Source organism: Pseudophryne corroboree, chromosome 2 (assembly GCF_028390025.1).
Source record: "Pseudophryne corroboree isolate aPseCor3 chromosome 2, aPseCor3.hap2, whole genome shotgun sequence".
Lineage (NCBI taxonomy): Eukaryota > Metazoa > Chordata > Amphibia > Anura > Myobatrachidae > Pseudophryne > Pseudophryne corroboree.
This window is the reverse complement of record NC_086445.1, coordinates 241,784,169-241,811,753: the sequence shown is the minus strand read 5'-3', so window position 1 is coordinate 241,811,753 and position 27,585 is coordinate 241,784,169. Positions and strand designations below refer to the sequence as shown.

At 49.5% G+C, this 27,585-nt stretch overlaps 1 protein-coding gene across 1 annotated transcript in view; it reads right to left on the bottom strand.

The window, feature by feature from the left end:
• The window catches only part of PYM1 (PYM homolog 1, exon junction complex associated factor), a 169,530-nt gene that overhangs the window by 57,616 nt on the left and 84,329 nt on the right, over window positions 1–27,585 (bottom strand). The gene's annotated exons all lie outside the window — the stretch shown is intronic.

Sequence of the window (27,585 nt, the reverse complement as noted above, 5' to 3'; positions counted from 1 at the left end):
ACAGATATAACATGTGCAGAGAGAGTTAGATTTGGGTGTGGTGTGTTCAATCTGCAATCTAATTTGCAGTGTAAAAATAAAGCAGCCAGTATTTACCCTGCACAGAAATAAAATAACCCACCCAAATCTAACTCTGTCTGCACATGTTATATCTGCCCCACCTGCAGTGCACATGGTTTTGCCCAACTGCTAAAAAAAAATCCTGCTGCGATCAACTTGGAATTACCCCCTATAAGCAGATTGGCAGCAGCTATGTGCTATTCTTCTAGCCCAGTGGTTCTCAAACTCGGTCCACAGGACCCCACACAGTTCACGTTTTCCATGTCACCCAGCAGCATATCCCCAAACTGTCCCGATTTTCCCAGGACAGTCCCGGTTTTTTGGGACTGTCACGCTGACTTACCCGCAGGTCGCAGTGTCCCGCGGTGGGGGGGGGGTGGAGGACAGAGGAAGAGGGGGCATGCCAGCAGCCCCCAGAGCGCTGGGCATGCCCCCTCTGTGATGAAAAATAAGAATTTACTTACCGATAATTCTATTTCTCGTAGTCCGTAGTGGATGCTGGGAACTCCGTAAGGACCATGGGGAATAGCGGCTCCGCAGGAGACTGGGCACATCTAAAGAAAGCTTTAGGACTATCTGGTGTGCACTGGCTCCTCCCCCTATGACCCTCCTCCAAGCCTCAGGATACTGTGCCCGGACGAGCGTACACAATAAGGAAGGATTTTGAATCCCGGGTAAGACTCATACCAGCCACACCAATCACACCGTACAACTTGTGATATGAAACCCAGTTAACAGCATGATAACAGAGGAGCCTCTGAATAGATGGCTCACAACAAGAACCCGATTAGTTAACAATAACTATATACAAGTATTGCAGACAATCCGCACTTGGGACGGGCGCCCAGCATCCACTACGGACTACGAGAAATAGAATTATCGGTAAGTAAATTCTTATTTTCTCTGACGTCCTAGTGGATGCTGGGAACTCCGTAAGGACCATGGGGATTATACCAAAGCTCCCAAACGGGCGGGAGAGTGCGGATGACTCTGCAGCACCGAATGAGAGAACTCCAGGTCCTCTTCAGCCAGGGTATCAAATTCGTAGAATTTTGCAAACGTGTTTGCCCCTGACCAAGTAACTGCTCGGCAAAATTGTAAAGCCGAGACCCCTCGGGCAGCCGCCCAAGATGAGCCCACCGTCCTTGTGGAATGGGCTTTTATTGATTTAGGCTGCGGTAATCCTACCGCAGAATGCGCCAGCTGAATAGTGCTACAAATCCAGCGCGCAATAGACTGCTTAGAAGCAGGAGCACCCAGCTTGTTGGGTGCCATCAGGATAAACAGCGAGTCAGTTTTCCTGACTCCAGCCGACCTGGAAAAATAAAATTTTCAGGGCCCTGACTACGTCCAGCAACTTGGAATCCTCCAAGTCCCCAGTAGCCGCAGGCACCACAATAGGTTGGTTCAAGTGAAAACCTGAGACCACCTTCAGAGAAACTGAGGACGAGTACTCAACTCTGCCCTATCCATACAGAAAATCAGATAAGGCCTTTTACATGACAAAGCCGCCAATTCTGACACACGCCTGGCCAAGGCCAAGGCCAACAGCATGACCACTTTCCACGCGAGATACTTTAGCTCCATGGTTTTAAGTGGCTCAACCAATGCGACATTAGGAAATCCAACACCACGTTGAGATCCAAAAAGTGCCACAGGAGGCACAAAAGGAGGCTGAATATGTAGTACTCCTTTAACCAAAGTCTGAAATTCAGGTAGTGAAGCCAGTTCTTTCTGGAAGAAAATCGACAGAGCCGAAATCTGGACCTTGATGGACCCCAATTTGAGGCCCAAACGTCACCCCTGCTTGCAGGAAGTGCAGGAATCGACATAGTTGAAATTCCTCCGTCGGGGCCTTCATGGCCTCCCACCAAGCAACAAATTTTCGCCAAACGTGGCGATAATGTCTTGCGGTGACATCCTTCCTGGCTATGATCAGGGTAGGGATGACTTCCTTCGGAATACCCTTTTCCTTTAGGATCCGGTGTTCTACCGCCATGCCGTCAAACGCAGCCGCGGTAAGTCTTGGAACAGACAGGGTCCCTGCTGCAGCAGGTCTTGTCTGAGCGGCAGAGGCCAAGGGTCCTCTGCCAGCATCTCTTGAAGTTCCGGGTACCAAGCTCTTCATGGCCAATCCGGAACCCCGAGTATGTTTTTCACTCCTCGCCTTCTTATTATTCTCAGTACCTTGGGTATGAGAGGTAGAGGAGGAGACACATAAACCGACTGGTACACCCACGGTGTCACTAGAGCGTCCCCAGCGATCGCCTAAGGGTCCCTTGACCTGGCGCAATATCTTTTCAACTTCTTGTTGAGGCGGGACGCCATCATGTCCACCCGTGGTCATTCCCAACGGTTTACCCGCATTTGGAAAACTTCTGGATGAAGTCCCCATTCTCCTGGGTGTAGGTCGCCCATCGGAGAATCCTTGTGGCTTCTGCCATCGCATCCTGCTTCTTGTGCCGCCCTGTCTGTTTACATGGGCGACCGCCGTGATGTCGTCTGATTGGATCAGTACCGGCTGGTTCTGAAGCAGGGGCCTTGCTTGTCTTAGGGCATTGTAAATGGCCCTTAGCTGCAGAATATTTATGTGAAGCGAAATCTCCTTGGAAATTTCTTCCCTGTGTGACTGCACCCCAGCCCCGAAGGCTGGCATCCGTGGTCACCAGGACCCAGTCCTGTATTCCGAATCTGCGGCCCACTAGTAGATGAGCCCTCTGCAGCCACCACAGCAGCGACACCCTGTTTCTTGCTGACAGGGTTATCCGCTGTTGTATCTGTACATGGGACCCGGACCATTAGTCCCACAGGTCCCACTGGAACGTCCTTGCGTGGAGTCTTCCGAATGGAATTATGCTTCGTACGAAGCTACCATTTTCCCCAGGACTCGTGTGCATTGATGTACCGACACCTGTCCTGGTTTTAGGATGTCTCTGACTAGAGATGACAACTCCTCTGCTTTTTCCACTGGAAGAAACACTCTTTTCTGGTCTGCGTTCAGAAACATTCCCAGGAACAGAAGACGTGTCGTCGGGACCAGCTGTGACTTTGGAATATTGAGAATCCAGTCGTGCTGTTGTAGCACTTCCCGAGAGAGTGCTACCCCCACTACCAACTGTTCTTTGGACCTCGCCTTTATCAGGAGATCGTCCAAGTACGGGATAATAAAAACTTCCTTCTTGCGAAGGAGTATCATCACTTCGGCCATTACCTAGGTAAAGACCTTCGGTGCCGTGGACAACTCCAACGGCCGCGTCTGGAACTGATAGTGACAGTCCTGTACCACATATCTGAGGTACTCCTGGTGAGGGGGGGGAATGGGGACATGCAGGTACGCATCCTTGATGTCCAGGGAGACCCTGTAATCCCCCTCGTCCAGGCTCGTAATAAGCGCCCTGAGCGATTCCATCTTGAACTTGAATCTTCTGATATAAAAGTTCAAGTATTTTAATTTCAGATGGGTCTCACTGAACCGTTGCGGTACCACAACCACTGTGGAATAGTAACCCCTTCCTTGCTGAAGGAGGGGCACCTTGACACTCACTTGTTGTGATTATAGTGTTGAATATCCACCAACACCGTCTCCCTGGCAGAGGGAGGTGCCGGTAAGGCAGATTTTAGGAAACGGCGCGGGGAAGAACGTCTCGAACTCCAGCCTGTACCCCTGAGAAATTACTTGAAGGACCCAGGGATCCATGTGAGAGAGCCCACTGTCCGCTGAAATATCTGAGACGGGCCCCCACCGTACCCGGGTCCGCCTGAGCAGGCCCAGCACCATGCTGTGGACCTACCGGTCGCAGGGAGGACTTCTGCTCTTGGGAACTAGCTGTGTGTTGCAGCTTTTTTCCTCTACCTTTGCCTCTCGGCAGAAAGGATGAGCCTCTAGCCCACTTGTTTTTCTGGGGCCGAAAGGACTGTACTTGATGATACGGTGCTTTCTTTTGTTGTGGGGTAGCCTGTGGCAAAAAAATTAATTTCCCAGCAGTAGCTGTGGAAACGAGGTCTGAAAAACTATCCCCAAACAGTTTTACCCCCTTATAGGGCAACTTCCATGTGCCGATTCGAGTCGGCATCGCCTGACCATTGCCAAGTCCATAACCCCCGTCTGGCGGCAATGGACCTAGCGCTTATTTCTCTAACGTCCTAGTGGATGCTGGGGACTCCGTCAGGACCATGGGGAATAGCGGGCTCCGCAGGAGACAGGGCACATCTAAAAAGCTTTTTAGGTCACATGGTGTGTACTGGCTCCTCCCCCTATGACCCTCCTCCAAGCCTCAGTTAGGTTTTTGTGCCCGTCCGAGAAGGGTGCAAACTGGATGGCTCTCTTAAGGAGCTATTTAGTAAAGTTTTTTTTTAGGTTTCTAATCAGTGATTCCTGCTGTCGACAGGATCACTGCAACGAGGGACTTAGGGGAGAGACTGGCAACTCACCTGCGTGCAGGAGGATTGAAGTCTTAGGCTACTGGACACTGAGCTCCAGAGGGAGTCGGAACACAGGTCAGCCTGGGGTTCGTCCCGGAGCCGCGCCGCCGATCCCCCTTACAGACGCTGAAGAAAGACGGCGGAACGGAGGTCCGGAAACAGGCGGCAGAAGACTTCACAGTCTTCAGAGAGGTAGCGCACAGCACTGCAGCTGTGCGCCATTGTTGTCACACGGCTCACTGACACGGTCACGGAGGGTGCAGGGCGCTGCTGGGGGCGCCCTGGGCAGCAATATAAATACCTATTTGGCAAATAAATACATCACATATAGCCATTAAGGCTATATGTATGTATTTTAACCCAGGCCAGTTATTAAAAAACCGGGAGGAAAAGCCCGCCGAAAAGGGGGCGGAGCTTATTCTCCTCAGCACTCAGCGCCATTTTCCTGATCAGCTCCGCTGGTGAGGAAGGCTCCCACTCTCCCCTGCACTGCACTACAGAAACAGGGTTAAAAGAGAAGGGGGGCATAAATTGGCGATATAATGATATATTAAGAGCGCATATATAGAAACAACACCTTCTAGGGTTGTTATATACATTATAGCGCTTTTGGTGTGTGCTGGCAAACTCTCCCTCTGTCTCCCCAAAGGGCTAGTGGGTCCTGTCCTCTATCAGAGCATTCCCTGTGTGTGTGCTGTATGTCGGTACGTGTGTGTCGACATGTATGAGGAAAAATGTTGGTGAGGAGGCGGAGCAAATTGCCTGTAATGTTGATGTCACTCTCTAGGGAGTCGACACCGGAATGGATGGTCTACTTATGGAATTACGTGATAATGTCAACACGCTGCAAGACGGTTGACGACATGAGATGGCCGGCGGACAAATTAGTACCGGTCCAGGCGTCTCAGACACCGTCAGGGGCTTGTAAAAACGCCCATTTACCTCAGTCGGTCGACAGACACAGACATGGACACTGACCCCAGTGTCGACGGTGAAGAAACATACGTAATTTTCCTTTAGGGCCACGAGTTACATGTTAAGGGCAATGAAGGAGCTGTTACATATTTCTGATACTACAAGTACCACAAATAAGGGTATTTTGTAGGGTGTGAATAAACTACTTGTAGTTTTGCCTGAATCAGATAAATTAAATGAAGTGTGTGATGATACGTGGGGTTCCTCCGATAGAAAGTTATGGGCGGTATACCCTTTCCCGCCAGAAGTAAGGGCGAGTTGGGAAACACACCTTAGGGTGGATAAGGCGCTCACACGCTTATAAAAACATGGCGTTACCGTCTCTAGATACGGCCGCCCTCAAGAAGCCAGCTGATAGGAAGCTGAAAAATATCATGACAGTATATACACACATACTGGTGTTATACTACGACCAGCAATCGCCTCAGCCTGGATGTGCAGCGCTGAGGGGGCTTGGTCGGATTTCCTGACTGAAAATTTTGATACCCTTGACAGGGATAAGATTTTATTGACTATAGAGCATTTTAAGGATGCATTTCTATATATGCGTGATGCGCAGAGGGATATTTGCATTCTGGCATCAAGAGTAAATGTGATTTACATATCTGCCAGACGAAGACACGACAGTGGTCAGGTGAGGCAGATTCCAGACGGCATGTGGAAGTATTGCCGTATAAAGGGGCGGTCCATCGGACCTGGTGGCCATGGCAACAGCTGAAAAATCCACTTTTTGTTACCCCGAATCACATATCGGCAAAAAAGGACACAGTCTTTTCAGTCTCAGTCCTTTCGTCCCCATAGGGGCAGGCGGGCAAAGGCCAGTCATATCTGCCCAGGGGTAGAGGAAAGGGAAGAAGACTGCAGCAAGCAGCCCATTCCCAGGAACAGAAGCCCCTCACAGCTTCTGCCAAGTCCGCAGCATAACGCTGGGGCCGTACAAGCGGACTCAGGTGCGGTAGGGGGTCATCTCAAGAGTTTCAGTACGCAGGGGGCTCACTCGCAAGGGAACTCCGGGATCCTACATGTAGTATCCCAGGTGTACATTGGAAATTCGAGACATCTCCCCCTCACACAATTCACAGGCTGTATTCCCAGCAGGTGATAATCAAAGTACCCCTCTTACAACATGGAAGGGGGTAGTATCCCACACTATATTGTGGTACTGAAGCCAACCGGCTCGGTGAGATCTGAAATATTTGAACACTTACATACAAGCGTTCAAATCAAGATGGAGTCACTCAGAGCAGTGATAGCGAACCAGGAAGAAGGGGACGATATGGTGTCACTGGATATCAGGGACGCTTACCTACAGGTCCAAATTTGCCCTTCTCACCAAGGGTACTTCAGGTTCCTGGTACAGAACTGTCACTATCAGTTCAGACGCTGCCGTTTGGGTTGTCCACGGCGCCCCGGGTCTTTACCAAGGTAATGGCCGGAATGATGATTTTTCTTAAAAGGAAACATGGACGCTTTCCTGATAAGGGCAAGGTCCAGAGAACAGTTGGAGGTCGGAGTAGCACTATCTTAAGTAGTTCTACGTCAGCACGAGTGGATTCTAAATATTCCAAAATCGCAGCTTTTTCCGATGACACGTCTACTGTTCATAAGGATGATTCTGGACACAGTCCAGAAAAACGTGTTTCTCCCAGTGGAGAAAGCCAGGGAGTTCTCCGAGCTAATCGGGATCCTCCTAAAACCAGGAAAAGTGTCAGTGCATCATTGCACAAGAGTCCTGGTAAAAATGGTGGCTTATTACGAAGCAATTCCATTCGGCAGATTTCCCGCAAGAACTCTTCGGTGGGATCTGCTGGACAAATGGTCCGGATCGCATCCTCAGATGCATCAGCGGATAACCCTATATCCAAGGACAAGGGTGTCTCTCCTGTGGTGATTACAGAGTGCTCATCTTCTAGAGGGCCGCAGATTTGGCATTCAGGATTGGATGCCGGTGACCACGGAGGCCAGCCTGAGAGGCTGGAGAACAGTCACACAGGGAAAAAATTTCCAGGGAAGTGTGATTAAGTCTGGAGAATTCTCTCTGCATAAATAAGCTTAGAGCAAATTTATAAGGCTCTAAACTTAGCAAGACCTCTGCTTCAAGGTCAGCCGGTATTGATCCAGTGGGATAACATCACGGCAGTCGCCCACGTAAACAGAAAGGGCGGCACAAGAAGCAGGAGGGCAGTGACAAAACTGCAAGGATTTTTCGCTAGGCGGAAAATCATGTGATAGCACTGTCAGCAGTGTTCTTTCCGGGAGTGGACGACTGGGAAGCAGACTTCCTCAGCAGGCATGACCTCCACCCGGGAGAGTGGAAACTTCATAGGGAAGTTTTTCAGCATGATTGTGGACCGTTGGCAAAGACCAAAGGTGGACATGATAGCGTCCCGCCCGAAAAACGGGACAGGTATTCCGCCAGGTCATGAGACCTTCAGGCGATAGCTGTGGATGTTCTGGTAACACCGTGGGTGTACCAGTCAGTGTATGGGTTCCCTCCTCTGTTTCTCATAACCAAGGTATTGAGAATTATAAGACATAGAGGAGTATGAACTATACTAGTGGCTCCGGATGGGCCAAGAGGGACTTGGTACCCGGAGCTTCAAGAGATGCTCACAGAGGACTAAGGGCCTGGGGAGCTAAGAAGGGACTTGCTTCAGCAAGTACCATGTCTTTTCCAAGATTTACCGCGCCTGCGTTTGACGGCATGGCGGTTGAATACCGGATTCTGAAGGGAAAAAGGCATTCCATAAGAGGTCATACCTACCTTGGTCAAAGCCAGGAAGGAGGTGACCGCACAACGTCATCACCACATGTGGTGAAAATATGTTGCGTGGGTAAGGCCAGGAAGGCTCCACGAAGGAAATTCAACTAGGTCGATTCTGCACTTCCTGAAAACAGGAGTGTTTTGAGTCTCAAATTGGGGTTCATTAAGATTTAAATTTCGGCCCTGTAGATTTTCTTCCAGAAAAAATTGACTTCAGTTCCTGAAGTCCAGATTGTAAAGGGTGTATTCCATATACAGTTCTTTTGTGCCTCTAGGGGCACCGTGAGATCTCAACATAGTGTTGGGATTCCTTAAAATCATATTGGTTTGAACCGCTCAAATCTGTGGATTTGAAATATCTCACATGGAAAGTGACCATGCTGTTGACCAATATCTCACATGGAAAGTGACCATGTTGTTAGTCCTGGCCTCGGCCAGGCGATTGTCAAAAAGAATGGGCGGTTTTGTTTTACAAAAGCCCATATTAGAATTTTCCATTTGAACAGGGCAGAACTGGGACTCGTCTCCAGTTTCTTCCTAAAGGGGTGTCAGCGTTGTCACCTGAAACAACCTATTGTGGTGCCTGCGGCTACTGGGGACTTGGAGGACTCCAAGTTACTAGACGTTGTCAGGGCCCTAAAAATATATATATATATATATATATATATATAGTTAGGACGGCTGGAGTCAGAAAGTCTGACTTGCTGTTTATATTGTATGCACCCAACAAGCTGGGTGCTCCTGCTTCTAAGCAGTCTATTGCACGCTAGATTTGTAGTACAATTCAGCTTGCACATTCTGTGGCAGGCCTGCCACAGCCGAAATATGTAGATGCCCATTCCACAAGGAAGGTGGCCTCATCCTGGGCGGCTGCCCGAGGAGTCTCGGCATTATAACTTTGCCGAGCAGCTACGTGGTCAGGGGAGAACACGTTTGTAAAATTTTACAAATTTGATACTCTGGCTAAAGAGGACCTGGAGTTCTCTCATTCGGTGCTGCAGAGTCATCCGCACTCTCCCGCCCGTTTGGGAGCTTTGGTATAATCCCCATGGTCCTGACGGAGTCCCCAGCATCCACTAGGACGTTAGAGAAAATAAGAATTTACTTACCGATAATTCTATTTCTCGTAGTCCGTAGTGGATGCTGGGCGCCCATCCCAAGTGCGGATTGTCTGCAATGCTTGTACATAGTTATTGTTACAAAAATCGGGTTATTACTATTGTTGTGAGCCATTTTTTCAGAGGCTACTTCGTTTTGTTATCATACTGTTAACTGGGTTCAGATCACAAGTTGTACGGTGTGATTGGTGTGGCTGGTATGAGTCTTACCCGGGATTCAAGATCCTTCCTTATTGTGTACGCTCGTCCGGGCACAGTACCTAACTGAGGCTTGGAGGAGGGTCATAGGGGGAGGAGCCAGTACACACCATGTGACCTAAAAAGCTTTTTAGATGTGCCCTGTCTCCTGCGGAGCCCGCTATTCCCCATGGTCCTGACGGAGTCCCCAGCATCCACTACGGACTACGAGAAATTGAATTATCGGTAAGTAAATTCTTATTTTTTGATGCCAGCCGGCAAATATCCCTCTGTGCATCACGCATGTATAAGACCACGTCTTTTATATGCTCTATTTTCAGCAAAATATTGTCCCTATCCATAGTTATTTTCCGACAGGGAATCTGACCACGCAGCGGGAGCACTGCACATCCATGCCGAAGCAACGGCTGGTCGCAATATAATGCCCTAGTGTGTGACCATATCTTATAGGGTAACCTCCTGCTTTCTATCAGCAGGTTCCTTCAGGGCGGCCGTACCCGAAGATGGTAGTGCCACCTTTTCTGATAAGCGTGTCAGCGCTTTATCTACCCTAGGGGGTGTTTCCCAACGTGACCTATCCTCTGGCGGGAAAGGGTACGCTGCCAATAACCGTTGTAGAAATTATCAATTTCTTACCGGGGGAAGACCACTCTTCCTCACACACCTCATTTAATTTCTCAGATGGAGGAAAAACTACTAATAGTTTTCTCTCACCAAACACAATACCCTTTTATGTGGTACCTGGGGTATAATCATAAATGTGTAATACATTTTTCATTGTCTCAATCCTGTAACGGGTGGACCTATTTGGAGGGTACACCAGTCTCATCGATGTCGACACTGGAGTCAGTATCCGTGTCGACATCTGTGTCTGTTATCTGAGGTAGCGGGCGATTTTAGAGCCCCCCATGACATTTGAGACGCTGGAACAGGGACAAGCTGAGTAGCCGGCTGTTCCGTGTCGTCGACCTTTTATGTAAGGAGTTGACACTTTCACGTAATCCTTCCATAAGTTCAACCACACCGGTGTCGACCCCGCAGGGGGTGACAACATATTTACAGGCATTCGCTCCGCCTCCACCTCATTATCCTCCACATACCTGTCGACACAGCCGTACCGACACACAGCACACACACAGGGAATGCTCTGATAGAGGACAGGACCCCACAAAGCCCTTTGGGGAGACAGAGGGAGAGTATGCCAGCACACACCAGGGCGCTATATATCACAGGGATAGCACCTATAAAAAAGTGTTTTCCCTTATAGCTGCATATATGTTGTATACTGCGCCTAAATTGTGCCCCCCCCCCTCTCTTTTTAACCCTTTCTGTAGTGTATTAACTGCAGGGGAGAGCCAGGGAGCTTCCCTCCAACGGAGCTGTGAGGGAAAAATGGCGCCAGTGTGCTGAGGAGATAGGCTCCGCCCCTTTTTCGCGGACTTTTCTCCCGCATTTTTATGGAATCTGGCAGGGGTTAATATACATCCATATAGCCCTGGGGGTTATATGTGATGTATTTTTGCCAGCCAAGGTGTTTATATTGCTGCTCAGGGCGCCCCCCCCCAGCGCCCTGCACCCTCAGTGACCGGAGTGTGAGGTGTGTATGAGGAGCAATGGCGCACAGCTGCAGTGCTGTGCGCTACCTTGGTGAAGACTGATGTCTTCTGCCGCCGATTTTCCGGACCTCTTCTTGCTTCTGGCTCTGTAAGGGGGCAGGCGGCGCGGCTCTGGGACCGGACTCCGAGGCTGGGCCTGTGTTCGGTCCCTCTGGAGCTAATGGTGTCCAGTAGCCTAAGAAGCCCAAGCTGGCTGCAAGCAGGCAGGTTCGCTTCTTCTCCCCTTAGTCCCTCGATGCAGTGAGCCTGTTGCCAGCAGGTCTCACTGAAAATAAAAAACCTAAAACTAACTTTTTCTAAGAAGCTCAGGAGAGCCTCCTAGATTGCACCCTGCTCGGTCGGGCACAGAAATCTAACTGAGGCTTGGAGGAGGGTCATAGGGGGAGGAGCCAGTGCACACCAGATAGTCCTAAAGCTTTCTTTAGATGTGCCCAGTCTCCTGCGGAGCCGCTATTCCCCATGGTCCTTACGGAGTTCCCAGCATCCACTAGGACGTCAGAGAAACGGGCATGGCTCGTGATCCCATGACCTCCTCAAAGCCACGCCCCTTTTCAGTAGACCACGCCCCTTTTCGGGTGCGTGAAGCTATCCCTCTTTCCGTCTCTCAAATGTTGGGAGGTATGCAGCAGGTGCACTGTCACATTTTTAGAATCTACAGGTGACCTGTAAAACATGAACCGTGTGGGGTACTGAGGCCCGAGTTTGAGAACCTGTGCTGTAGCCTAACATGAAAAGCCTCTTTCACTTACATCTGCCATTCCTATATTTTATTCAGTTTTACATGTTGGATGTCTTTATTATCACTTGTTACTTCTTGACTACTCTTGTGTTATAGACTTCACATCTGTATACAGTATATAATAAGGTTGGGTCTAAAACCAAGTTGGAGAAGGGACTTCTGACATTACCATGGGAGGAGGCGCATCACCAGGGGGAGGAGCCATGGCTCCACCAGGGGGAGGAGCCATTTACCCTTGCGGCTCGCCGAGCTACGGGCACAGTGGCTTGCTCGCTTTGCTCGCCACCAGGTTACTAAAGGGAGTAGTTGGTGGCGTGGATAGTAGAAGAACTAATCCGCTGGCCTATCTCCTCCCCCTTGTGTCGTGGCTCGTCCCCCGGCGTCAGAAGTCCTTTAGCCCACTTGATTCTAGCATCTACCCAGAGCATTGAGCGGACTGAGGTGACCCAGCATATACCAGTCCGGGTCACGTTATAAAATATATACCAAAGATTATTGGCCCAAATGTATTACGCTTTGACAAGATAAAGTGGAGACGGATAAATGGGGGAATTCGAATGTTTGAAAAGTCGGTTGGGTGTCAGTTTTTCCCTGTCTATTAGATAGGAATAAACAGACACACAACTGACTTTTCAAACAATTGAATATCCCCCAATGAGTGATAAAGTACCAGCCAATCAGCTTTCTAAAGGCCCGTACACACTGGCCAATATATCGGCCGTTCTATTGAACGGCCGATATATCGCGGGTCCGTCGGCCAGTGTGTAGGGGCGATATGTCTGTGAACTCCGTCGTTCACAGACATATCGCGTCGGCCCCGCAGCACAGCCGACGACCAATATATCTACCAATATATTGGCGCATCGCTGTGTGTGTACGGGCAGTCGGCCGACCGCCTGTGCACATGTTGTGGCAGCCGGCGGTGATTGACAGCTGAACTGGGGCCCAATTCATGACGTCAGTCCCCGACGGACCGGGCAGTGTGTATGCACAGCACACTGCCCGATCCGTCCATAGATATATCTGCCGATCAATTGATCGGCAGATATATCTATCAGTGTGTACCCACCTTAACTGCCGTGTCACAGGCTGTGTTTGAGAAAATGACAGTTAGGAGCTGGCTGACTGGTCATTTATCACTCTTTTCTCTTACGTCCTAGAGGATGCTGGGGACTCCGTAAGGACCATGGGGAATAGACGGGCTCCGCAGGAGACATGGGCACTAAAAAGAACTTTAGATATGGGTGTGCACTGGCTCCTCCCTCTATGCCCCTCCTCCAGACCTCAGTTTGATACGTTGCCCAGAGGAGACTGAGTGCACTACAGGGAGCTCTCCTGAGTTTCTCTGAAAGAAAGAATTTTGTTAGGTTTTTTATTTTCAGGGAGCCCTGCTGGCAACAGGCTCCCTGCATCGTGGGACTGAGGAGAGAGAAGCAGACCTACTTAAATGCTAGGCTCTGCTTCTTAGGCTACTGGACACCATTAGCTCCAGAGGGAGTCGGAACACAGGTCTCCCCTCGCTGTTCGTCCCGGAGCCGCGCCGCCGTCCTCACAGAGCCGGAAGATAGAAGCCGGATGAGTATAAGAAGATAGAAGACTTCAGAGGCTGCAGAAGACTTCAGATCTTCTCAGAGGTAACGCGCAGCGGCCATTGCTCCCACACACAACACACAGCGGCAGGCACTGATGGGTGCAGGGTGCAGGGCGCAGGGGGGGGGGACGCCCTGGGCAGCAATAATAAACCTCTAGGACTGGCCAATATAGATATATAGGCTCTGCGGACTGTATATTTAAAACCCCCGCCAGTTTTGAAGAAATCGAGTGGGACCGAAGCCCGCCGCAGAGGGGGCGGAGCTTGATCCCTCAGCACTAACCAGCGCCATTTTCTCCACAGCACACCGCTGGGAAGCTGGCTCCCCGGATTCTCCCCTGCTGAACACGGTGACAGAGGGTTTTAAAGAAGGGGGGGGCACACAGTTTGGCGCAGTTATTATATAAAGAAAAGCGCTATATATATATCTGGGATTTTTCCAGGGTCAATGGCGCTGGGTGTGTGCTGGCATACCCTCTCTCTGTTTCTCCAAAGGGCCTTGTTGGGGAACTGTCTCCAGATTAGAGATTTCCCTGAGTGCGTGGGGTGTCGGTACGCGTGTGTCGGCATGTCTGAAGCGGAAGGGTCTTCTAAGGAGGAGGTGGAGCAAATGAGTGGTGTCTCTGTCGGCAACGCCGACACCTGACGGGTTGGATATGTGGAATGTTTTAAATGCAAATGTGAATTTATTACACAAGAGGTTGGACAAAGCGGAGTCCAGGGAATGTACAGGGAGTCAAGCCTTGCCTTTCACTATGACGCAGGGACTTTCTGGGTCTCAGAAGCGCCCACTATCCCAAGTAGTTGACACTGATACCTACACGGATTCTGACTCCAGTGTCGACTATGATGATGCGAAGTTGCAGCCTAAATTAGCTAAAAGTATTCATTATATGATTATTGCAATAAAGGATGTGTTGCATATAACAGATGACCCCTCGGTACCTGACATGAGGGTACACATGTTTAAAGAAAAGAAGCCTGAGGTTACTTTTCCCCCTTCTCATGAGCTAAATGAGTTGTTTGAAAGTGCTTGGGAAACTCCAGACAAGAAACTGCAGATTCCCAAGAGGATTCTTATGGCGTATCCTTTCCCGACTAAGGACAGGATACGGTGGGAATCCTCCCCAAGGGTGAACAAAGCGTTGACACGCTTATCCAAAAAGGTAGCGCTGCCATCTCAAGATACTGCAGCCCTCAAGGATCCTGCTGATCGCAGACAGGAGCCTACCTTGAAGTCTATTTACACACATACTGGTACATTACTCAGACCGGCGATAGCGTCGGCTTGGGTTTGTAGCGCTGTAGCAGCGTGGACAGATACCTTATCTGCTGATATTGATACGCTGGATAAGGAAACCATTTAATTGACCTTGGGTCATATTAAGGATGCTGTCCTATATATGAGAGATGCTCAGAGAGACGTTGGCCTACTGGGTTCCATAGCCAACGCAATGGCGATTTCTGCTAGGCGAGCCCTATGGACCTGACAATGGACGGGTGATGCAGACTCGAAGAGGCATATGGAGGTTTTGCCTTACAAGGGTGAGGACTTATTTGGGGAAGGTCTCACGGACCTGGTTTCCACAGCTACTGCAGGTAAATTAACATTTTTGCCTTATGTTTCCTCACAGCCTAAGAAAACTCCACATTATCAGATGCAGTCCTTTCGGTCGCATAAATCCAAGAGAGTACGGGGATCTTCCTTTCTTGCCAGAGGTAAGGGCAAGGGGAAAAAGCTGCCAACTACAGCTAGTTCCCAGGAGCAGAAGTCCTCCCCGGCTTCTACAAAATCCACAGCATAACGCTGGGGCTCCGCTGAGGGAGTCCGCTCCAGTGGGGGCACGTCTTCGACTTTTCAGCCACGTCTGGGTTCAATCACAGGTGGATCCCTGGGCAATAGACATTGTTTCCAAGGGTTACAAGCTGGAATTCGAAGAGGTGCCTCCTCGTCGGTTTTTCAAATCGGCCCTACCGGCTTCTTCCCCAGAGAGGGAGGTAGTTTTAGCAGCAATTAAAAAATTGTGTCTTCAACAAGTGGTGGTCAAGGTTCCCCTGCTTCAGCAGGGGATGGGGTATTACTCAACCCTGTTTGTGCTCCCGAAACCAGACGGTTCGGTCAGACCCATTCTGAATTTAAAATCCTTAAACCTATACTTAAAAAGGTTCAAGTTCAAGATGGAATCACTCAGAGCGGTCATCGCCAGCCTGGAAGGGGGGATTATATGGTGTCCCTGGACATAAAGGATGCATACCTTCATGTCTCCATATATCCGCCTCATCAGGCGTTCCTGAGATTTGCTGTACAGGATTGTCATTACCAATTTCAGACGTTGCCGTTTGGGCTTTCCACGGCCCCGAGGATTTTCACCAAGATAATGACGGAAATGATGGTGCTCCTGCGCAAGCAGGGAGTCACAATTATCCCGTACTTGGACGATCTCCTAATAAAAGCGAGATCGAGAGAGCAGTTGCTGAACAGCTTAGCACTCTCCCTGAGGGTGTTGCACCAGCACGGCTGGATTCTCAATCTCCCGAAGTCACAGTTGGTTTCATCGACCCGTTTGCCTTTCTTAGGCATGATTCTGGATACAGACCAGAAAAGGGTTTTTCTCCCGATGGAAAAGGCCCAAGAACTCATGAACTTGGTCAGGGACCTCTTGAAGCCAAAAAGGGTGTCGGTGCATCACTGCACTCAAGTTCTGGGAAAGATGGTGGCGTCTTACGAGGCCATTCCATTCGGCAGGTTCCATGCAAGGACTTTTCAGTGGGATCTTCTGGACAAGTGGTCTGGGTCGCATCTACAGATTCATCAGGTGATCAGCCTGTCCCCCAGGGCCAGGGTATCTCTCCTGTGGTGGCTGCAGAGTGCTCACCTTCTAGAGGGTCGCAGGTTCGGCATTCAGGACTGGGTTCTGGTAACCACGGACGCGAGCCTCCGAGGATGGGGAGCAGTCACACAGGGAAGAAACTTCCAAGGTCTATGGTCAAGCCAGGAGGCTTGTCTACACATCAACGTACTGGAATTAAGGGCCATATACAACGGCCTTCATCAAGCGGAGAATTTGCTTCGTGACCTACCGGTTCTGATTCAGTCAGACAACATCACCGCAGTGGCTCATGTAAACCGTCAAGGCGGAACAAAGAGCAGAGTGGCAATGGCAGAAGCCACCAGGATTCTTCGCTGGGCGGAAAATCATGTAAGCGCTCTGACGGCAGTTTTCATTCCGGGAGTGGACAACTGGGAAGCGGACTTCCTCAGCAGACACGATCTACATCCAGGAGAGTGGGGACTTCATCAGGAAGTCTTTGCAGAGATTGCAAGTCAGTGGGGACTGCCTCAAATAGACATGATGGCGTCACACCCCAACAAGAAACTTCTGAGATATTGCGCCAGGTCAAGGGACCCTCAAGCGGTAGCAGTGGATGCCCTGGTGACACCGTGGGTGTTCCAGTCGGTCTATGTGTTCCCTCCTCTTCCTCTCATCTCCAATATATTGAGAATCATAAGACGAAGAGGAGTACAGACAATTCTCATTGTTCCAGATTGGCCTCGAAGGGCCTGGTATCCGGATCTGCAGGAAATGCTCACAGAAGATCCGTGGCCTCTTCCTCTCAGAGAGGACCTGTTGCAACAGGGGCCCTGTCTGTTCCAGGACTTACCGCGGCTGCGTTTGACGGCATGGCGGTTGAACACCGGATCCTAGCGAAAAAGGGCATTCCGGATGAGGTCATTCCTACTCTGATAAAGGCTAGGAAGGAAGTGACAGCAAAACATTATCACCGTATATGGAGGAAGTATGTGTCTTGGTGTGAGTCCAGGAATGCTCCTCCGGAAGAATTCCATCTGGGCCGTTTCCTTCACTTCCAACAGACTGGAGTGAATTTGGGCCTAAAATTAGGCTCCATTAAGGTTCAGATTTCGGCCCTATCCATTTTCTTTCAGAAGGAATTGGCTTCTCTCCCAGAAGTTCAGACTTTTGTGAAGGGAGTGTTGCATATCCAGCCTCCTTTTGTGCCTCCTGTGGCACCATGGAACCTTAAGGTGGTGTTACGGTTCCTTAAGTCTCACTGGTTTGAGCCTCTTCAAACGGTGGAATTAAAGTATCTCACTTGGAAAGTGGTCATGTTGTTGGCCTTGGCATCGGCAAGGCGAGTGTCTGAGTTGGCGGCCTCATCTCATAAAAGCCCCTATCTGATTTTCCATGTGGATAGAGCGGAGTTGCGGACTCGTCCTCAATTTTTGCCTAAGGTGGTTTCCTCTTTTCATATGAACCAACCTATTGTGGTGCCTGTGGCTACACGGGACTTGGAGGATTCTTAGTCCCTTGATGTGGTCAGGGCATTGAAAATTTATGTAGGCAGAACGGCTCGGGTTAGGAAAACAGAGGCACTGTTTGTCCTGTATGCAGCCAACAAGGTTGGGGCTCCTGCTTCTAAGCAGACTATTGCTCGCTGGATCTGTAACACGATTCAGCAGGCTCATTCTACGGCTGGATTGCCGTTACCAAATTCAGTAAAGGCCCATTCCACTAGGAAGGTGGGCTCTTCTTGGGCGGCTGCCCGAGGTGTCTCGGCATTACAGCTTTGCCGAGCGGCGACTTGGTCGGGTTCAAACACCTTTGCAAAGTTCTATAAGTTTGATACCCTGGCTGATGAGGACCTCATGTTTGCTCAATCGGTGCTGCAGAGTCATCCGCACTCTCCCGCCCGTTTTGGAGCTTTGGTATAATCCCCATGGTCCTTACGGAGTCCCCAGCATCCTCTAGGACGTAAGAGAAAATAAGATTTTAAACCTACCGGTAAATCTTTTTCTCCTAGTCCGTAGAGGATGCTGGGCGCCCATCCCAGTGCGGACTAAATTCTGCAAGACTTGTATATAGTTTTGGCTTACATAAGGGTTATGTTACAGTTTTGATCAGTCTCGGGCTGATGCTGTTTTGTTTCATACTGTTTCATACAAGCGCCAGCAAGCTACACTGCATCTGCTAATTATCATATATGAATACCATGAATGCTTAGCTATAGGTATGTCTAGTTTATTAATCATTAGCAGATTTAAGCAAACTTTAATTTCTCTAACGTCCTAGAGGATGCTGGGGACTCCGTAAGGACCATGGGGAATAGACGGGCTCCGCAGGAGATAGGGCACTTTAAGAAAGCTTTGGACTCTGGGTGTGCACTGGCTCCTCCCTCTATGCCCCTCCTCCAGACCTCAGTTTTACACTGTGCCCAGAGCAAGATGGGTGCACTGCAGAGAGCTCTCCAGAGTTCTCTGCCTAGAAGCATTTTTGTTTGGATTTTTTCTTTCTACATTTTACTTTTTCACAGGGAGCACTGCTGGCAACACGCTCCCTGCATCGTGGGACTGAGGAGAGAGGAGCAGACCTTCTTGTCAAAGATAGGCTCTGCTTCCTCGGCTACTGGACACCATTAGCTCCAGAGGAGTGAACGCAGGTTCTTACTGGGCGTCCACCCCCGGAGCCGCGCCGCCGTTCTCCTCACAGAGCTAGAAGTACAGAAGACAGAAGTCGTCAGGCGGCAGAAGCCTTCAGCTTCACTGAGGTAACGCACAGCACTGCAGCTGTGCGTCATTGCTCCCATACACCTCACATACTCCGGTCACTGTAAGGGTGCGGGGTGGGGGGGGGGGCGCCCTGGGCGGCAATATAAACCTCTGCATGGCATAAAGAATATATACATGTACAGGTGGGCTCTGTACATGTATATAAAAGAGCCGCCGCCATATTTCACTAAGTTTGAGCGGGACAGAAGCCCGCCGCCGAGGGGGCGGGGCTTCTCCCTCAGCACTCACCAGCGCCATTTTCTCTCCACAGCACTTCTGAGAGGAAGCTCCCCGGACTCTCCCTTGCTTACACACGGTGAATGGGTGCTTAAAAGAGAGGGGGGGGCACATAATTGGCGATTTACATATTATACAGCGCTGCTGGGGAAAAACAATTTGTGTTGGTCTCCAGGGTTATTGCGCTGGGGTGTGTGCTGGCTTACTCTCTCTCTGTCTCTCCAAAGGGCCTTGACAGGGATACTGTCTTCAGGAAAGGGGTTCCCTGTGTGTGTGTGTGAAGTGTGTCGGTACGCGTGTGTCGACATGTTTGACGAGGAAGGCTCGCTTAATGTGGAGGGGGAGTGCTTGAATGTCAGGTCGCCGTCGGCAACGCCGACACCGGAATGGGTGGATATGCTGAATGTCTTGAATGCAAATGTCAATCTATTGCATAAAAGATTAGACAAAGCAGAAGCTAGGGATCAGTCAGGTAGCCAGTCCATGCCTGTCCCTGGGGCGCCAGGTCCTTCGGGGTCTCAGAAGCGCACCATATCCCAGATCGATGACACAGATACCGACACAGATACTGACTCTAGTGTCGACTATGAAGATGCAAAATTACAGCCAAAGGTGGCTAAGGGTATACGGTACATGATTATGGCCATTAAAGAGGTTTTGCATATTACTGAGGAACCCCCTGTCCCTGACACGAGGGTACACATGTATAAAGGGAAAAAGCCTGAAGTCACTTTCCCATCCTCATTTGAATGAAGTGACTTGTGCGAAAAGGCTTGGGAATCTCCGGATAGGAGACCACAAGTTCCCAAAAGGATTCTCATGGCGTATCCTTTTCCACAAACTGATAGGATACGCTGGGAATCTTCGCCAAAAGTTGACAAGGCGTTGACACGTTTGTCCAAAAAGATGGCACTGCCTTCTCAGGATACGGCTTCCCTCAAGGAACCTGCTGATCGCAGGCAGGAAATTACCTTAAAGCACATTTACAATCATTCCGGTACTATTGCTCGACCGGCTATGGCGTCGGCCTGGGTTTGTAGTGCGGATGTAGCATGGGCAGATTCCTTATCTACGGAAATTGGCACCTTAGATAGGGACGCCATTCAAATGACCATAGAGCATATCAGAGATGCTGCCTTGTATATGAGGGATGCTCAGAGAGACATCTGTTTATTAAGCTCCAGAATAAATGCTATGTCTATTTCTGCTAGGCGGCTCTTGTGGACCCGACAGTGGATGGGAGATGCCGATTCAAAGCGGCATATAGAGTCCTTGCCTTACAAGGGGGTGGAGTTGTTTGGAGACGGCCTCTCGGATCTTGTCTCTACGGCTACGGCTGGTAAGTCAAATTGCTTACCTTATGTCCCCCCGCAACATACAAAAAAGGCACCTCATTATCAAATGCAGTCCTTTCGTTCCAATAAAAACAAGAAGGTACGTGGATCATCCTTTGTTGCCAGAGGGAAAGGCAGGGGAAAAAAGCTGCACACAGCTAGTTCCCAAGAGCAGAAGTCCTCCCCCGCGTCTTCAAAGTCCACCGCATGACGCTGGGGCTTTCCGGGGGGAGGCAGATCTGGTGGGGGCTCGTCTTCGATTTTTCAGCCACGTCTGGGTTCACTCGCAGGTGGATCCCTGGGCATTAGAGATTGTTTCCCAGGGTTACAGGCTGGAATTCGAAGACTTGCCTCCTCGCCGATTTTTCAAATCGGCTCTGCCGGCTTCCCCGTCAGAGAGGGAGCTAGTGTTGACAGCAATCCAAAAATTGTATATTCAACAGGTGATTGTCACAGTTCCTCATCTCCAGCAAGGAGAGGGATATTACTCAACCCTGTTTGTGGTCCCGAAACCGGACGGTTCGGTCAGACCCATTTTAAACCTGAAATCTCTGAACCTGTACTTGAAGAGGTTCAAGTTCAAAATAGAATCACTCAGGGCGGTCATCGCCAGCCTGGAGGGGGGGGGGGGGATTGGATGGTGTCCCTGGACATAAAGGATGCTTACCTTCATGTTCCGATATTCCCCCCGCATCAGGCGTTCCTGAGATTTGCAGTGCAGGACTGTCACTACCAATTTCAGACGTTGCCGTTTGAGCTTTCCACGGCCCCGAGAATTTTCACCAAGGTAATGGCGGAAATGATGGTGCTCCTGCGCAGGCAGGGGGTCACAATTATCCCATACTTGGACGATCTCCTCATAAAGGCGAGATCTCGGGAGAGGTTGCTGGACAGCGTGTCTCTGTCCATGAAGACGTTGCAGTTACACGGCTGGATTCTCAATATACCGAAGTCCCAGCTAGTCCCTAAAACGCGTCTGACCTTTTTGGGGCTGATTCTAGACACAGACCAGAAAAAGGTTTTTCTTCCGATCGAAAAGGTTCAGGAACTCATAGCCATGGTCAGGAACCTATTAAAACCAAAAAATGTTTCAGTGCATCATTGCACGCGGGTCCTGGGGAAGATGGTGGCTTCCTACGAGGCCATCCCTTTTCGGCAGGTTCCATGCGAGGACCTTTCAATGGTCACACTGTCTCCCAGGACCAGGGTATCTCTCCTGTGGTGGCTGAACAGTGCTCACCTACTAGAAGGTCGCAGGTTCGGCATTCAGGACTGGGTCCTGGTGACCACGGACGCAAGCCTCTGAGGCTGGGGAGCAGTGACACTGGGAAGAAATTTCCAAGGTCTCTGGTCAAGCCTAGAGTCTTGTCTCCACATCAACGTCCTGGAGTTGAGGGCCATATACAACGCCCTGCGTCAAGCGGAGGAATTGCTTCGGAGAAAACCGGTTCTGATTCAGTCAGACAATGTCACGGCAGTGGCTCATATAAACCGCCAAGGCGGAACAAGGAGCAGAATGGCCATGGCAGAAGCGACCAGGATTCTACGCTGGGCGGAAGGCCATGTAAGCGCGCTGTCAGCGGTGTTCATCCCGGGGGTGGACAACTGGGAGGCGGACTTACTCAGCAGGCACGACCTGCATCCGGGAGAGTGGGGACTTCATCAAGAAGTCTTCGCACAGATCACGGATCGTTGGGGACTGCCTCAAATCGACATGATGGCATCCCGTCTCAACAAAAAGCTAAAGCGGTATTGCGCCAGGTCAAGGGACCCTCAGGCGGTAGCGGTAGACGCTCTGGTGACACCTTGGGTGTTCAGATCGGTCTATGTGTTTCCTCCTCTTCCTCTCATACCCAAGGTGTTGAGAATAATACGAAGAAGCAGGGTCAGAACAATACTCATTGTTCCAGATTTGCCACGGAGGACTTGGTATCCGGAGCTGCAAGAGTTGCTCGCAGGGGATCCGTGGCCTCTTCCTCTAAGGCAGGACCTGCTGCGGCAGGGTCCCTGTCTGTTCCAAGACTTACCGCGGCTGCGTTTGACGGCATGGCGGTTGAACGCTGGATCCTAGCGGAAAAAGGGATTCCGGAGGAGGTCATTCCTACCCTGATCAAGGCTAGGAAAGACGTGACGTTAAAACATTATCGCCGTATATGGCGGAAATATGTTTCTTGGTGTGAGGCCAGAGCCGCTCCTACGGAGGAGTTCCATTTGGGCCGTCTACTCCACTTCCTTCAAACAGGAGTGACTTTGGGACTAAAATTAGGGTCCATAAAGGTCCAGATTTCGGCCTTATCCATTTTCTTTCAAAGAGAATTGGCCTCTATTCCTGAAGTACAGACGTATGTGAAGGGAGTGCTGCATATTCAGCCTCCTTTTGTGCCTCCGGTGGCGCCTTGGGATCTTAACGTGGTGTTACGGTTCCTCAAGTCACCTTGGTTTGAACCACTCAAAACTGTTGAGTTGAAATACCTCACGTGGAAAGTGGTCATGTTGTTGGCGTTAGCTTCGGCAAGACGTGTTTCCGAATTGGCGGCTTTATCACATAAAAGCCCATACTTGGTTTTTCACGTGGATAGGGCAGAGTTGAGGACTCGCCCTCACTTTCTACCAAAAGTGGTCTCCTCTTTTCATGTGAACCAACCTATTGTCGTGCCTGTGGCTACACGGGACTTGGAGGATTCCGAGTCCCTGGATGTAGTCAGGGCTTTGAAGATTTATGTGACCAGAACGGCTAGAATCAGGAAGACTGAAGCTTTGTTCGTTCTGTATGCGGCCAACAAGGTTGGCGCTCCTGCTTCAAAGCAGACTATTGCTCGCTGGATCTGTAACACGATTCAGCAGGCGCATTCTACGGCGGGATTGCCGTTACCGAAATCGGTTAAGACCCACTCCACTAGGAAAGTGGGCTCTTCTTGGGCGGCTGCCCGAGGGGTCTCGGCATTACAGTTGTGCCGAGCAGCTACTTGGTCGGGGACAAACACCTTTGCAAAGTTCTATAAGTTTGATATCCTGGCTGAGGAGGACCTCCTGTTTGCTCAATCGGTGCTGCAGAGTCATCCGCACTCTCCCGCCCGTTTGGGAGTTTTGGTATAATCCCCATGGTCCTTACGGAGTCCCCAGCATCCTCTAGGATGTTAGAAAAAATAAGATTTTACTTACCGGTAAATCTATTTCTCGTAGTCCGTAGAGGATGCTGGGCGCCCTTCCCAAGTGCGGACTTCTTCTGCAAGACTTGTATATAGTTATTGCTTACATAAGGGTTATGTTATAGTTTTCGGTGGTACCGTGGCTATGTTGTTGTTCATACTGTTAACTGGGTAAGTTTATCACAAGTTATACGGTGTGATTGGTGTGGCTGGTATGAATCTCGCCCTTAGATTTACAAAAATCCTTCCTTGTACTGTCCATCTCCTCTGGGCACAGTTTCCCTAACTGAGGTCTGGAGGAGGGGCATAGAGGGAGGAGCCAGTGCACACCCAGAGTCCAAAGCTGTCTTAAAATGCCCTATCTCCTGCGGAGCCCGTCTATTCCCCATGGTCCTTACGGAGTCCCCAGCATCCTCTACGGACTAGGAGAAATAGATTTACCGGTAAGTAAAATCTTATTTTTAGCATTTGCGAAATGTGTGATGGTTTCATACCCCTACACCATTTGTTTGTGTAAGTTTTATTGCTTTAAATGGGTGATGGGCTAGGGGTGGGTCCAATCAATTAATGTGCTCACAAACACATGTTTGTTGCTCTTTATATTAGTGTGTAGTCTAGCTGATTCAGCGTAGCCGAATCAGTGTGGGTTGAAAGATTGCAAAGGGAGAAAATTTCTAAGGGTGTCATCTGTGACTTTTACTGGACTTCTACTGGACGGAAACTGAAAGGAAACACCATCAATTGCAAAAAAAAAGAGAAATACCATCACAAACCAACAATACTTGGACTGCAGCTACAAATGTGTGTTTACTCCTAATATTCTCCAAACCTCACTTATTCGGAAAACTATACATTCACTTTCTGCACAAACACCTGCAATGCAACTTCTACTCTGACCCTGCAAATACCTAGAAAACAAATGTTTCACTGAGAAGCATATTTAAGTAACACTCACTTGCAGTTTGCCAACACTGGGGTATATTTACTAAGGTCCCGATTTTGACCGAGATGCCGTTTTTTCTTCAAAGTGTCATTTCGGTAATTTACTAAGCAAAAATCTCGGCAGTGATGAGGGCATTCGTAATATTTTGGAAGTCCTAGGAAAAAATCACGAATCAATACACCATCGGTCAAATACGCCTGCAATTTGGTAGAAATCGGTAATTTACTAAAAAGTGCAAATCACAAACACTGCCGACAATAGCCAAACACTGCCGTGCTGAAATACAATTCGTGAAAAAGTGCTAAAAAAAAACAGACCTGCTTTTTTATCCCGTGTTTGGATAGGCATGCAGGGATCCATGAGAGCCGTGCATGTTTATCAGTGGGAAGGGGATGGGAAAGTGTTTTTTTTTTTTTTTTAATTGCGTGGGGTCCCCCCTCCTAAGCAAAACCAGCCTCGGGCTCTTTGAGCCGGTCCTGGTTGGAAAAATATGGGGAAAAAAATGATAGAGGTTCCCACATATTTAAACAACCAGCACCGGGCTCTGCGCCTGGTCCTGGTTCCAAAAATACGGGGGACAAAAAGCGTAGGGGTCCCCCGTATTTCTGAAACCAGCACCGGGCTCCACTAGCCAGATACATAATGCCACAGCCGGGGGACACTTTTATATAGGTCCTGGCGGCCCTGGCATTACATAACCAACTAGTCACCCCTGGCCGGGGTACCCTGGAGGAGTGGGGACCCCTTCAATCAAGGGGTCCCCCCCCTCCAGCCACCCAAGGACCAGGGGTGAAGCTCGAGGCTGTCCCCCCCATCCAAGGGCTGCGGATGGGAGGCTGATAGCCATTTGGAAAAAAAAGAATATTGTTTTTAGTAGCAGTACTACAAGTCCCAGCAAGCCTCCCCCGCAAGCTGGTACTTGGAGAACCACAAGTACCAGCATGCGGAGGAAAACCGGGCCCGCTGGTATCTGTAGTACTACTAAAAAAATACCCCAATAAAAACATAAGACACACCTTGAAAGTATAACTTTAATGCATACATACACACCTCCATATACACATACTTACCTTATGTTCACACGAGGGTCGGTCCTCTTCTCCATGTAGAATCCATGGTGTACCTGTGGAAAAAATTATACTCACAAAATCCAGTGTAGAAGCCTCTTCTTCTTTTAATTCATTTGTAATCCAGGTACTTGTCAAAATAAAAAAACGGACACCCGACCTCGCACTGAAAGGGGCCCCATGTTTTCACATGGGACCCCTTTCCCCCGAATGCCAGAAACCCCCTCTGACTTAAGTCTAAGAGGGTTCCATCAGCCAATCAGGGAGCGCCACATTGTGGCACCCTCCTGATTGGCTGTGTGCTCCTGTACTGTATGACAGGCGGCACACGGCAGTGTTACAATGTAGCGCCTATGCGCTCCATTGTAACCAATGGTGGGAACTTTGTGGTCAGCGGTGAGGTTACTTTCGGTCACCCGCTGACCACAAAGTTCCCACCATTGGTTACAATGGAGCGCATAGGCGCTACATTGTAACACTGCCGTGTGCCGCCTGTCATACAGTACAGGAGCACACAGCCGATCAGGAGGATGCCACAACGTGGCGTTCCCTGATTGGCTGATGGAACCCTCTTAGACATAAGTCAGGGGGTTTCTGGCATTCGGGGAAAGGGGTCCCATGTGAAAACATGGGGCCCCTTTCAGTGCGAGGTCGGGTGTCCGTTTTTTTATTTTGACAAGTACCTGGATTACAAATGGATTAAAAGAAGAAGAGGCTTCTACACTGGAGTATGTGAGTATAATTTTTCCCACAGGTACACCATGGATTCTACATGGAGAAGAGGACCGACCCTCGTGGGAACATAGGTAAGTATGTGTATATGGAGGTGTGTATGTATGCATTAAAGTTATACTTTCAAGGTGTGTGTCTTATGTTTTTATTGGGGTATTTTTTTAGTAGTAGTACTACAGGTACCAGCGGGCCCGGTTTTCCTCCGCATGCTGGTACTTGTGGTTCTCCAAGTACCAGCTTGCGGGGGAGGCTTGCTGGGACTTGTAGTACTGCTACTAAAAACAATATTCATTTTTTTACACAACGGCTATCAGCCTCCCATCCGCAACTAGTGGAGCCCGGTGCTGGTTTCAGAAATACGGGGGACCCCTACGCTTTTTGTCCCCCGTATTTTTGGAACCAGGACCAGGCGCAGAGCCGGTGCTGGTTGTTCAAATATGGGGGAACCTCTATTATTTTTTTCCCCATATTTTTGCAACCAGGATCGGCTCAAAGAGCCAGAGGCTGGTTTGGCTTAGGAGGGGGGACCCCACGCAATTTTTTTTTAAATTTTAACACTGTTTTTTTTTTTTTAACAAGGTGCACAATGAAGCCCAGCACGGATCTCTCAGATCCGGCCGAGATTCATTGTATTAAAGTCGGCAGTGTTTTACAAGTCACTCACGTAAAACACTGCCTAAAAAAACGAATGACATCGACATCGGTAAAACCGAAAATGCAGAATACGGCAGCTTAGTAAATTAGTCGTACTAAATTCAAAAAGTTGCATATTTACACTTTCGATGTCATTTGTGATTGAACTTTGACCTCAAACGGGAAAATACGATTTTTAGTAAATATACCCTACTGTGTAATTTTCAATCTAACATCAGCAAATATTTGAGTTACTGTTAACCTATAGATACTAACGACAGTTTACAATTGAATTTTATTTCTGCAAACTTCACTGCTCTCTTATTCAGCCACCACTCCTCCTCCTACTCTCATTTTGCTACCACTATTTACCCCATCCACATTATGGCCAGGCTGGCAACATCACCCATTAATCCTTGTCTTCCTATTCCTTTTTTCTGT